The 13414-nt window shown below is 43.2% G+C and overlaps 1 long non-coding RNA gene across 8 annotated transcripts in view; it reads right to left on the reverse strand.

Moving 5' to 3' along the window:
* Nucleotides 1–1323: 1323 nt before the first annotated feature.
* Nucleotides 1324–13414, reverse strand: part of LOC121816955 (uncharacterized) — a 345801-nt gene continuing 333710 nt past the window's right edge. For all 8 annotated transcript variants that reach the window (XR_009596891.1, XR_009596890.1, XR_009596884.1 and 5 more), the window contains 2 exons: nt 12988–13131; nt 1324–4899 (listed from right to left, as the gene is read on the reverse strand). This is a non-coding gene — a long non-coding RNA (uncharacterized LOC121816955). The remainder of the gene's footprint in view (nt 4900–12987; nt 13132–13414) is intronic.

Raw genomic sequence — 13414 nt, forward strand, 5'->3', positions numbered from 1 at the left:
CATCAAAACTTCCAATCCAAAGCAAAGATGTTTTAAACTTGTCTTCAGGTAGTAATGAAACATACGTATTTGGAAATTGGTAGAGTTCTCACTTGGTGGCTTTCTAGCAGAAATGTGAAAGCAAGTTACTTGAACCTGGCTGATTCCTACTTGCCTTATCTGTAAACTGGGGTTGGCAACTGCACTTTCCCCAGACTAACTGTGTGGGCAGGTAAGGAAATGAAGCCCGTGACGGACTTTAAAGGAAATGAAGCCCATGACGGGCTTTAAAGGAAATGAAGCCCATGACGGGCTTTAAAGGAAATGAAGCCCATGACGGGCTTTAGAACCAGACTGGCCGGATGTCATTCACAGCACTGTGACTCCCCAGCTGTGTACCCTTAGGTAGGACAGTTGACCTCTCTGTGCCTCGGTGTTCGCATGTGGACAGTGGGAATGGTACCAGCTTCACAGGGCGAATGTGAGTTGGTATAGGAAAGAGGCTTAGAACAGTGTCCGGATCATAGTAAACATCCTATGGCTTGCAGTTAAGATGAGCACAGTGAAGATAAAACAGGTGGAAGACAAATCTGAAAGTGTGAGACTTTCCTCGTGGCCCAGTGGCTAAGTATCTACCTGCCAATGCAGGGGACACGAGTCCAATCCCTGGTCCGGGAAGATTCCACATGCCACAGGGCAGCTAAGCCTGTGCACCACCACTACTGAGCTTGTGCTCTCGAGCCTGCGAGCCACGACTACCGAGTCCATGTGCCAAGAGCCCATGCTTTGGAATAAGAGAAGCCACCGCCATGAGAAGCCCGTGCACCGCAAGGAAGAGTAGCCGCTGCTCATGGTAACTGAGACTCAGCACAGCCAAAAATTTAAAAAAAAATCTGGAAGTGTGAAACAGCATCAGATCATTCCAACAACATCAAACTGGGAGTTAGCTCGACGTGGGTGAGTGGGTTAATAGCTCGGGCTTGTCTACAAGTGGCGGTGTGCATAAAAATGGCATAAATATCCACTTCAATTCATTAACACATGTGCACATTGCTGTGTATCATACATTATGTCTCCATGAAAAACAAAAACCTCTTTAATAAGATATTTTAAATAAAAATAAGAATGTGGTTATCAGGGGGTAAGCAGGGGGGTATAAATTGGGAGATTGGGATTGACATATACACACTACTATAAATAAAATAGATAACTAATAAGGACCTACTGTATAGCACAGGGAACTCTACTCAGTACACTCTAGGGGCCTATATGGGCCAATGTTGATTTACTCCAATAAAAATTAAAACTTACAATCAAAAATAAAATGGATAGGAGAGGAAAACATAGGGAAAATTTTTTTTTAATTTAAGTAAAAATAAGAACAGTGCAGGCTATGGAGTCAGATCATAGATGCATGCCCAGTCAACAGTCTGACCATGGCTGAGTTACATAGTCACTCAGTCGTGTCCATCACTTTGTGACCCCATGGATTGTAGCCACCAGGCTCCTCTGTCCATGGACTTCTCCCACCAAGAATACTGGAGTGGGTAGCCATTCCTTCTCCAGAAGATCTTCCCGACCCAGGGATTGAACCTGGGTCTCCCACTTTGCAGGCAGATTCTTTACCATATGAGCCACTAAGCTTTATACTTCTTCATCTGAGCCTGTAAAACAGAAAGGAAGTTAACATCTACCTCACAGGGTAGTGGGGGTTAAATAAGAATATGTGTAAAGCTCTGCAAAGGGTGTCTGACAAATACTATGCACCCAATATTATAATTTTATCAGTAAACACAAAATATATAAATAAGGAAGTTGGGTCTCAGAGAGGGCAAGTCACACGCCCATGGTTACGCAGCAAGAGAGCAGCTGTGCCAGCCTTCAACCCAGGCTGAGGCTGATTCCCAAACTGGTGCGCTTCCAATTTGCCTCATTACCTCTCAAGTGACTCCTGCCTTGTAAATTCACGTGCTGTGTGCCCGCCACCCCCGCCCCACAACCCAGGACTCACCCAAGTGCCTTGACCTCACCAGACATGCAGAGGACTTTCAATAACTGCCTACTGCATGAATGAGCAAATGTCACAGACCATCTGCTGAAGTCTCCCTGGGCAAATACATCTTTTTCAACTTTCTAACAACTTGAAGCTTCTTTCCTCCCCGGCTCCCTTGGGCCTCCTAAAACTTCGGGAGGAGGCAGCAGCCCTCGGAGCCTCGTCTCTGTCTCAGGGCCAACGATCAATGGGAGATTAACATCCATAAGTTACAAGACGCTGTGATGATTTTTCCTATTCCACTTAAAGCCCCAGGATCCATAATGTTTTCTCGAGGTGACCCCAAGACTGAGTCACTTTGTGGTCATGGGCTCCATCTTTGCACCTGGAAAGGAGCAGAGTAACACTTGCCTGGCCTCTCTCCCGGGGCATGGGAGGCAAAAAGGAGAAAGTTGGTTACAAGAGTAAGCCTAGTAGCATCAGAGAGCCATGGTTAAATCCCACCTCTGTCCGTGATCTGCCTCTTGACCTTGAACTAGAGAACCTTCCAGAGTCTCCATTTCTGTATCTTAATAAGGTGAACATTAAGATGTTCATGTCTATGTTTTTCTTGCTTTGCAATGTTGTGTTGGCTTCTGCCGTACAACAATGCGAATCAGCCATAACTACACATACATATATATCTATCCCCTTCCTTTTCAGCCCGCCTCCCACCCACCCGCATCCCACCCCTCTAGGTCATCACAGAGTGCAAGGCTGGGTTCCCTGTGGCATACAGCAGCTTCCCACTAGCTATCTATTTTACACGTGTGCTAAGCCGCTTCAGTCATGTCCGACTCTCTGCGACCCTCTGGACTGTAGCTTGCCAGGCTCCTCTGTCCATAGGATTCTCCAGGCAAGAACATTGGAGTGCCACACCCTCCTCCAGAGGATCTTCCTGACCCAGGGATCGAACCCGTGTCTCTTGTGTCTCCTGCTCTGGCAGGTGCGATCTTTACCACTAGTGCGTGGTAGTGTATATCCGTCAGCGCTGCTCTCTCAATCCATCCCGCCCTCTCCTTCCCCCGCTGTATCCGCAGGTCTGCTCTCTCCGCCTGCATTTCTATTCCTGCCCTGCAGTACTGGCTTTATGGGCACTTGCGATAACTTAGGGCACTTGAGAATATATTATGTACTAAATAAATGGAAACTATTCCCACCCTTTATTCCAAGGCTTCATGGCTTTGAAAACCTCTTTTATTCATTCAGGAAAATAGGAGACGTGTCCTTCTTACCTGTGCACAACTGTAAGGCACATTTTGGTTTCAGAAACAATATGAGAAGTCGCGTGCCTTGGCATTCAGGAGAGGGAGTAGTGCTATTATCATGATCAACAGGAACGCACTTCGTCAACTATTAAAAAATACTAAGAAGGGCAAAGAAAGTACCCAAAATGGGAAGGTGCACCTCTTCTCACATCCTTTATGAGTCCTGAAACGGAGGCTCAGAGAAGTCAATCATGTGCCTTATGTCACACAGCAAGTGACTCTCAAATCAAGTTTTATTATTATTATTATTTATTTTTTGTTTCATTTTGCTTTTCTTTGCTGCACTTTACTTGGTTTGATTTAACTATATTTTAGCTCCAAAGTGTAGCTCCAAAGAACAAAAAAAAAGGCCATTGGAGATCTCCCGGCCCATCTCTGTCACTTACATGTGAAGGGGGGACAGCCAGAGAAGGTGAGCCCTTAAAGAAACCCAGAGAGATTGTCCAGATTCAGCTGAGCATCCTTTCTGCTATACTGTGATAGATTCATATAAAGGATTACCCATCACAGATGCTGGTCCGTCTAGAGCAGCTCCATCAGCAGCAGACCTTGAACAAAGGCCACCCAGAGAGCGGGGGGCCCCATTACGGCCCCTGCTTTCCAACTTGGTCATCTCACCCCCACTAGCCATCATGGCCACACAGGGGTTCTTGCAGGGGTGGTGAAGACATCCCCCCCAAAGGCAGAGGCTCCTGAAAGGGAGTCACCTCTCTTCGCCCCTCTTCCAAGGTTTGGCTGTGTTTACTCTGTTCACAAAGTGGCTTCCTGTTTCGAAGAGGAATGAGCTTTTTAAAGGGTTATAAATGTGACTCAAAAGGCTTTTTGGACATCAAATGGCTCATAAAAAAAAAAGGGAACTTTGAGACAATTTCAGCATAAATGAATGGAAAACATACGGTGTGTGCCTCTAACCCTTCTGTTGCACCAGAATGTTCTGGCAAGAGAGGAAAGTAGAAGTGGCCAGTGGTTTGGGTTTCACTGTATCTGGAACTTGAGTTTCCAAAGTCCAAAAATGTACTTTGTAATCGCAGACCAGAACATATTTGAGGAGAGAGTTCACCTCATATTAAACTCGTTAAAAATAAAATTGAAATGAGGGAAAGTGTTTCCACAGACATTTTAAAAGGTCTGTTCTAACTGTCTCAGTCATTTCATTTCTATCATAGGTTTCCTTTTCTTTTTTCTTTCTGATGTTTGGCCATGCCTGTGGGCTTATGGATCTTTAGTTCCCCAACCAGGGATGGAACCCATGCTCCCTGCAGTGAAAGTGTGGAGTCTTAACCACGGGACTGCTTTGGAATTCCCTGTCAGACATTTCAACTCATTCCCCTGAACCTGGTTGCTCAGTGTCAGCATCACTGACATTTAGGCAGATGATTCTTGGCGGTAGAGGCTGCCATATGCATCACAGCATCCTGAGCAGCAACTCTGGTCTCCACTCATTAGAGGCCCGGAGTGCCCTCCCCCAGCTGTGATGATCAAAAATGCCAAATGTCCCCTGGCAGGCAACTTGTTCCCCGTTCATTGAAAAGCCATTGTCTAAAGACGTAATTCACTTATCTAGTGTGTTCCAGAGGCAATAATGTTCGAAGTGAGGGTGGAAATCAGTGACTAGATGACCTTCAGAGAAAGAAAACAAAATTAAATTATAATAGGACAAGTAAAATAAAATCGTTTGGTTTCTGTAGTTCCATAAAAGGCATATGCAAATTATTGTTGGCTGTATAATATCTTTTGCAGTAGGATAATCCTGAAGGGCTACTTAGCCAAGCCACACAAATGTTTTCCTTCCTTCCTTCCTTCCCTCCTCCTTTCTTTCTCTTTCTTTTCTTTTGAGGTAAGAGTCCAAGTGTGTAGGAAGATTTCTGTCAAAACACTAACTGAACAATCTGGCATTAAATCTCTCCCTGCTTCTTTGATAATATCATTGCAGGCCAAAAAGCAACAAACAAACAAACAAATAACCCACATCATTTGTCCTGGAGTTTTACTGTCTAATATGGTAGCTGCTAGCTACATCTGGTTGTTTAAAATAATTAAATTTTTAAAAAATGTAGTTGCACTAGTCACATTTCAAGGGCCCAGGAGTCACACGTGACTAATGTCTACCATATTGGACAGCCCAGCCGTTGAACATTTTCATCATTGCAGAGAGTTCTACCATTACCCAGAAATGTTATACTTCCAGGACTCTGATGTTAGATTGACAATTGTAGAGCCTTTCTCTCCAGGTCACCCTCCCACGTCTTGGCAAATGTGTGTGCGGGTGTAAGCGTGGTGCATATCATGTCTAAAAGATTTGGGTTAACAAACTTTAGAGCTTCTCCGTAGCAGTTCTGAACAGGCATGGCACCAGTACTCCGGGCCCTGAGTTGATTTATCTTGATGTTTGGTTGAATTCCTCACATTTTGGGTCTCTTTGGTAACCTTTTCACCCCGCTCTTTTTTAAGGTGGCTGGCTGGCTGTTATAATTCATCATGAACGCATCTCACTCTAGGCCTGGCTCCCCTGACAGAACGAACAGCCGGTCTCCAAGAGGTCAAAGACATTTTTCTCTCTTCGTCTTTCTCAGTTTCCAGCATAGATTTGTCACTCTGAGAAAGCATGAATTCTGGATTTGATGTACTTTAATTGATTTCACCCTCGACAAGTCAGACTGTCCATCAGCTTGCTCCTTGGGCTTCCCTGAACTTTGCTTAAGGCTAAGACTTTCATCTGTCCCTGGACCCAAGCTGTCACCAAGCAATTTACTCCCCTTTCCAGCCCCCAGGAGCCATCTCATTTTCGTTCCTCTGACTCTCCTGGGGGAAGAGAAAGAGTTGAGGGAGAACACAGAGGAGAGATGGTAGATGAAAGAAAATTAGGACAGGATGAAAGAAAAAAGGATGGATGGGAAAATCCTCATCAACTGTCCCCTCTTCTGGTGAAACTGGTTTACTTGTTTTGTCTGAATTGTTAACAGAGTGAAATCAGGGGGCGAATGAGTATCTAGATGAAGGGATGGATGAATAGAAAGATACATGGATGGACAGACAAATGGATGGATGGATGGGTGGGTGGATGTATGGATGCACACTTTAACTGATGGGCAAACAGAAAGCCACGAGGATGAATGTATGAATAAATGGGAAAAAAATGGCAGGCACAGTCACTAATAACTGGATATACCCAATAGATCCATTAGAACTTAAAGTGTTTATGTGTTATCTGGCATGTGCGTGAAACCATGATATGCATGTTTGAAAGATGAGAAAACATACATAGTCCCTGTCACTGAAGAGCTCTCACTCCAAAAAGGATGAAAAACATATGATAAGAAGTCACAGGTTAGTTTGTATTAAGGGAGCTTCCAATGCAATAAGAATAAAGGAAGAGAACTGAATTTTAGGGATAGCTCATTGAAGCTCAATAAATAATCAATCAAATTAATAAATGTTGAAGTATTTTCTGGGAGCAGAAACCCAAAGAGCCTCTTCAGGGCTGTTCCTAGGTCTAATTATAAATTGTGTGGGTTGCTTCTCCCTGAATTCCCTCTGTTTCTTCTTCATACACCCTCTGTATGGGTGTATGCTGGCCCAGCTCTTCTTAATGAATAAACATTAAGGTATAAGGAATTGGCTTGTTATATTACTTCTCCCAGGCATTTGTGTGTTTTGAAAGAGGACTTAGATCATCAATGAAATAATTATTTGAGAGACCAGAACTGTACACTTAGTTTAGCCTTCAGTGTGATTCTGCTGCTGCTGCTGCTGAGTCACTTCAGTCGTGTCCAACTCTGTGTGATCCCACAGATGGCAGCCCACCAGGCTCCCCCATCCCTGGGATTCTCCAGGCAAGAACACTGGAGTGTTGCCACCTCCTTCTCCAATGCATGAAAGTGAAAAGTGAAAGTGAAGTCGCTCAGTGTGTCTGACTCTTAGCAGCCCCATGGACTGCAGCCCACCAGGCTCCTCCATCCATGGGGTTTTCCAGGCAAGAGTACTGGAGTGGGGTGCCATTGCCGTCTCCCAGTGTGGTTCTAGCAAACAAAAAATACGTGGTGACCTGAAAACAGCTGATAATTTGCTAGGTGATGTCTGGTGATGAGGCTGACAAACCAAGTAACCATCTGGAACTCCATGGTTAGTCATGTAAAGCAGTTTCTTCAGCACAAATCTCCAGATGGACCAACTTGTTTTCTCACCTACAAAGCCTGGTATGTGATCGCTGGTTTGATTTCATGATAGAATGAATCACCACCACCTACTCCGGAAACCTGGGTGCTGTCCATGGTTCTAGATGATTTCAGGTGTGTTGTGGATTTCTACTCTGAAAACTACAAAGAGGGCCAAGCTTGACAGTGATCTCTTGCACAAAGTTCTATTAGAGGGACAATTTTAGATTGGCTGCCAAGACTTCCATAAAGGATGATGACTTTGGGTATGAAGATAAACTTGTTAAAGAGAAATCTAAGACTTGATTTAGTCCTGAATTCAAATCCTTTCTTTTTATGCTGGGTCTTCATTGCTGCTTGCGGGCTATCTCTAGTTTCAGAGAGCAGGGGCTACTCTCTAGGTGCAGTGCACAGGCGTCTCATTTTGGTGGCTTCTCTCGTTGCAGAACACAGGCTCCCTGGTTGCATGGGTTTCAGTAGTTGTGGTGCATGGGTTTAGTTGCCCCCGAGGCATGTAGGATCCTAGTTTCCAGACCAAGGATCAAACCCATGTCCCCTACACTGGCAGGCAGATTCTTAAATCCCCTCAAAGCCCACCTTTATCACCTCCCTGTGCCTTAGCTTTCTGTAGTTATTAGTATAATTAACTGAAATAGGGAGCAGAGAATAGTAGATATGACCAGGGAGTGTGGCAGTAGTCATCATGGTTTTAAGCACCAAAGGCCACATTTAACTTTGTGACTTTAAGAAATATACCCCATCCTCTTGTGTGTCACTTCCTTAACAATAAGGCAGTAGTGGTGATAATATCCCACATTCATAGGTTTATCAGATGAGGATGGAATAAGTGTATTAGTTGCTCAGTCATATCTGACTCTTTGTGACCCCACGGTCTGTAGCCTAGCAGGGTCCTCTGTCCATGGGATTCTCCAGGCAAGAATACTAGCATGGGTTGCTATTCCCTCCTCCAGAGGATCTTCCCAACCCAGGATTGAACCTGCGTCTCCTGCATTGCAGGTAGACTCTTTACTATCTGATGTACAGGGAAGTCCTAAGCACATACTAAGTGCTCATTAAATGTTTCTTGTTGTTTGCTGTTACAGGATTATGTCCATATCATGGGTTACCATGTGTCTGGACACTTTACTAAGAGACTTGGCTTTATCAACAGTTTTTTTCCTTTGGTTATTCCTTCATTTATCCACTCAAGTCAGAAAATATTCACCAAGGATACGGTCCTGCTCCTAAATTTTCTAAATAGCAGAGGTGAATATTGATCTGGTAAGACTCCTTGACAAATGTCTACTAGATTAAAGAGTAGACTTCGTTAGCTTTTAGGACTATTCCAACTTTATTTCCATTAATTGAATTAAATCGAGCTGAACTAAGTCAAATTGAATGTGCTGAAAACATCAGCACAGAGTCTTTAAACTACCTTTGGTTCTGTTAACTTTTGTTTTTTCCTGCTTTTATCTGTTCTTGAGTTTTTCTTGCGGGTTCTACTTCTAATGAGAATCTTGAGAATTTTACAACTGAATGCCACATGAAGCATAAATGGAGTTTCCTCCACTTGGGCCTGAAACACAGTAGGTGTGCGGCATAAACATTCAGTGTAGACATGAGTGGAGGATTTTAAAAGGCGGTATAATTTCTATATCTGTTTTTGTTTCTCATCAATTTTCAGGTGCTGGGAGCAGGAGAGCAGCAGTGGCTAGTAACTCAATAAAACTCCAAGTTAGAAGCTCTATACAGTCAACAAAAACAAGACCAGGAGCTGACTGTGGCTCAGACCATGAACTCCTTATTGCCAAAGTCAGACTTAAATTGAAGAAAGTAGGGAAAACCGCTAGACCATTCTGGTATGACCTAAATCAAATCCCTTATGATTATACAGTGGAAGTGAGAAATAGATTTAAGGGCCTAGATCTGATAGATGGAGTGCCTAATGAACTATGGAATGAGGTTTGTGGCATTGTACAGGAGACAGGGATCAAGACCATCCCCATGGAAAAGAAATGCAAAAAAAGCAAAATGGCTGTCTGGGGAGGCCTTACAAATAGCTGTGAAAAGAAGAGAAGTGAAAAGCAAAGGAGAAAAGAAAAGATATAAGCATCTGAATGCAGAGTTCCAACGAATAGCAAGGAGAGATAAGAAAGCCTTCTTCAGCGATCAGTGCAAAGAAATAGAGGAAAAGAACAGAATGGGAAAGACTAGAGATCTCTTCAAGAAAATTAGAGATACCAAGGGAACATTTCATGCAAAGATGGGTTCGATAAAAGACAGAAATGGTATGGACCTAACAGAAGTAGAAGATATTAAGAAGAGGTGGCAAGATTACACAGAAGAACTGTACAAAAAGATCTTCACAACCCGGATAATCACGATGGTGTGATCACTCATCTAGAGCCAGACATCTTGGAATGTGAAGTCAAGTGGGCCTTGGAAAGCATCACTATGAACGAAGCTAGTGGAGGTGATGGAATTCCAGTGGAACTATTTCAAATCCTGAAAGATGATGCTGTGAAAGTGCTGTGCTCAATATGCCAGCAAATTTGGAAGTCTCAGCAGTGGCCACAGGACTGGAAAAGGTCAGTTTTCATTCCAATCCCAAAGAAAGGCAATGCCAAAGAATGCTCAAATTACCGCACAATTATACTCATCTCACATGCTAGTAAAGTAATGCTCAAAATTCTCCAAGCCAGGCTTCAGCAATATGTGAACTGTGAACTTCCTGATGTTCAAGCTGGTTTTAGAAAAGGCAGAGGAACCAGAGATCAAATTGCCAACATCCATTGGATCATGGAAAAGCAAGAGAGTTCTAGAAAAACATCTACTTCTGCTTTATTGACTATGCCAAAGCCTTTGACTGTGTGGATCACAATAAACTGTGGAAAATTCTGAAAGAGATGGGAATACCAGACCACCTGACCTGCCTCTTGAGAAATCTGTATGCAGGTCAGGAAGCAACATTTAGAACAGGACATGGAACAACAGACTAGTTCCAAATAGGAAAAGGAGTAGGTCAAGGCTGTATATTGTCACCTTGCTTATTTAAGTTCTATGCAGAGAACATCACCAGAAACACTGGGCTGGAAGAAACACAAGCTGGCATCAAGATTGCTGGGAGAAATATCAATACCCTCAGATATGCAGATGACACCACCCTTATGGCAGAAAGTGAAGAGGAACTAAAAAGCCTCTTGATAAAAGTGAAAGAGGAGAGTGAAAAAGTTGGCTTAAAGCTCAACATTCAGAAAACAAAGATCATGGCATCTGGTCCCATCACTTCATGGAAAATAGATGAGGAAACAGTGGAAACAGGGCCAGACTTTATTTTTGGGGGCTCCAAAATCACTGCAGATGGTGACTGCAGCCATGAAATTAAGACGCTTACTCCTCAGAAGAAAAGTTATTATCAACCTAGATACATATTCAAAAGCAGAGACATTACTTTGCCGACTAACATCCGTCTAGTCAAGGCTATGGTTTTTCCAGTAGTCATGTATGGATGTGAGAGTTGGACTGTGAAGATGGCTGAGCGGTGAAGAATTGATGCTTTTGAACTGTGGTGTTGGAGAAGACTCTTGAGAGTCCCTCGCACTGCAAGGAGATCCAACCAGTCCCTTCTGAAGGAGATCAACCCTGGGATTTCTTTGGAAGGAATGATGCAAAAGCTGAAACTCCAGTACGTTGGCCACCTCATGTGAAGAGTTGACTCATTGGAAAAGTCTTTGATGGTGGGAGGGATTGGGGGCAGGAGGAGAAGGGGACGACAGAGGATGAGATGGCTGGATGGCATCACTGACTCGATGGACGTGAATCTGAGTGAACTCCGGGAGTTGGTGATGGACAGGGAGGCCTGGCGTGCTACGATTCATGGGGTCGCAAAGAGCCAGACACGACTGAGTGACTGAACTGAACTGAAGGGGTGGGGTAGCTGAGTAACAGTGCACCCCAAACCCTCCTTTGTTGATGTCATTATTTCTTGAGCCTTCAATTCAGCGACTAACCCATCCAGTTTATTTGCTTTAGCCTCAAAAAGCAGCCCCACGTTCCACAGGGACGAAGCTTTAGAGTCACAAGAATGAATAGCTCTGACTAATTGATGTACCCAAGGTCTGTCTGTCCCTCAGCAGCTCCGTCTGTCTGCCTTTGCTTAAAAAAGTACTTCCTTCAACTCAGGCTTTCTGTACCTTTTCCATGAAATGGTTCTACCTATTGGGAGATAAATTCTGGTTGAATATTTCCACCTTCATTCTTGTTTAAAGAAGAGAAAATCGTCTCACTCAGACAACTTGAATAGAGACGTCCTTTAGCAAGATCCCATGAACCCACCTTCTGCACCACAGCAAGGCATGCACTGTGTCATTTCCTGCGTTGCTGAGTCTGCAAGCTGCTCGCATGGAAGTCACAGCCCAGGAGGAACTGGTGGCACTTTTTAATGTGTCTTGATGTTGGGCTGCCTCGCTATTTTTTTTTTAAGCAGATTTATGCCGCATTTTAAAAATCCATTATGCTACATTATGGGCTTATTGTCAATCCAGATAATGTTGATCAATTTCAGCCTTCCAAAATCTGCATTTATAATTGTGTCATGTAATCAAAATTGTTTCTGTATGTCTCTGTCGAGACATTTATAAAATTATAAATAGGAATTATTGATATGTGTCACAAGATTCTTGATTATTTTGAATGTCTAATTTATACCAGCACACACTCTGTGTGTGTGTGTGTGTGTGTGTGTGTGTGTTTTGTCTCTTCATAGACTGTAAGTCCATAAAGGTGACTTTACCTTTCTTGATGGAAAATAATCTTGGGGTAACTATAAATTAATATGTTCATAACTGGTAGTGTTTATTATAAAATTTTGGCAATTGAAAGAACAAACTGAGAAAAAAAATTAAAATCAACTCTAATCACATCCCTTAGAGATAGCCACTGTTATTTTGGTGTATTTTCTTTTTGTCAGTATGAGGGTATATGGTGTCTGCGTGGGTATGAGCCATTTGCAACAACTTCGATGGACTTTGAGGACACTGTGCTAAGTGAAATAAGTCAGAGAGAGAAAGACAAATACTGTGTTATCTCACTTACATATGGGATCTTAAAAAAGTCAGGCTCAGATAAACAGAATAGACTGGTGGTCACCAGGGTGATGGGGGGAGTGGGGAGATATTGAACAATGGACTTGTTCATTCTTTATACAACTTCTAGCTGTAAAATTAACAAGTTCTGGGGATCTAATGTACAGCATGGTGATTATAGCTAATAATACTGCTTTATATACTTGAGATTTGCTAAGAGAATAGCTCTTAAAAATGTTCTCACCACACACCAAAAAAATGGTAATAATTCGACAGGATGGATGTGTTAGCTCATGCAATTGTGGTCATCATTCTGCAATATATAAATGCATCAAATGAACATACCATACACCCTCAACTTACACCATGTTATATGTCAATTATACCTCAATAAAGGTGGGGGGAGGTATCTTGGGTACAAGCAATGGAAAGCACAACACTGGAATGGTTTTCAATATTTATTTACTTACTATATCTTTTATTTGGCTGCGTTGGGTCTTAGTTGCAGCCTGCACGATCCTTCATTGCAGCACACAGAATCTCTAGTTGTGGTGTGCAGGCTCAGAAGTTAGGCAGGATCTCAGTTCTCCAAACAGGGATCGAACCCACATCCTCTGCAATGAAAGGAGGCTTCTAAACCACTGGGCCACCAGGGAAGTCCCCAACACTAGAATGTTTTAATTCCCCTTGGTTACTCTCTAAATTTGTCCATCAGTTGCTTACTGAGTGTTTCCAAGGAACCAGATCCCATTATGGATACTGAAGAAACAGCAATAAACAGGATGGTCAATACAGCTGACATACAATTCGGGGAAGCAGAGAGGGAAAAAGTAAGACAAGAAAATATCAGTTACTGGGACTTCCCCGGTGCCCCGGTGGCTAGGACTCTTGTGCTCC

Source organism: Ovis aries, chromosome 17, assembly GCF_016772045.2.
Source record: "Ovis aries strain OAR_USU_Benz2616 breed Rambouillet chromosome 17, ARS-UI_Ramb_v3.0, whole genome shotgun sequence".
Classification (NCBI taxonomy): domain Eukaryota; kingdom Metazoa; phylum Chordata; class Mammalia; order Artiodactyla; family Bovidae; genus Ovis; species Ovis aries.